Below are 654 nucleotides of genomic sequence, written 5' to 3' on the forward strand. Positions count from 1 at the left end.
CTGTATAGGTATTTGATTAATGTTCTCCAACAACGCGTTGTATAACTCTTCGTTAGTGAAGTTCATTTCGTGTAATGGATCATGCATTACAAAGTTGTGTCTATCCACACAAGTGTTACACGTCCCAGGTAAAGATATATTCTAGAGATAGTGTATATCTAACATATATATGTGTTTTATAAATATTTATAAAAAGTTTTCCTGAGGGACAATACCTAAGACTTTCGTATTAAAGTTGATCAGTTGTAAGTGATCAAACATTACAAAGGTGTGTCCATTGCCACAGGTGCTACTGATCCCGGGTCAAGGTATTTCACCATCTTTGTATCTTTAACCTTTCTAGTTATACATGTTTCATCCCTGATTCCATCCTCACAATCGATGACCAATCAACTACCGCGGAGGCGTAGCACAGAAATCATTGGGCCGCAGAGGACCAATCATAAATCGCAAGCAGCAGCGGTCCACCAATAGGGAGTCGACACACAGTAGCGCTGCCCAAGTGGCTACCGGGGACACAATATGGAGGAGTGGCCACGCCCGGACACTGGCTCATCTGGGTCTATTCCTTGCTCTTCATAATCCTAAACACAATATCTTTTCATCGTAGGGAATTTATTACCTCATTAACGGAGTTACGATCTGCCTTTATTT

Source organism: Panulirus ornatus, chromosome 58 (genome assembly GCF_036320965.1).
Source record: "Panulirus ornatus isolate Po-2019 chromosome 58, ASM3632096v1, whole genome shotgun sequence".
NCBI lineage: Eukaryota > Metazoa > Arthropoda > Malacostraca > Decapoda > Palinuridae > Panulirus > Panulirus ornatus.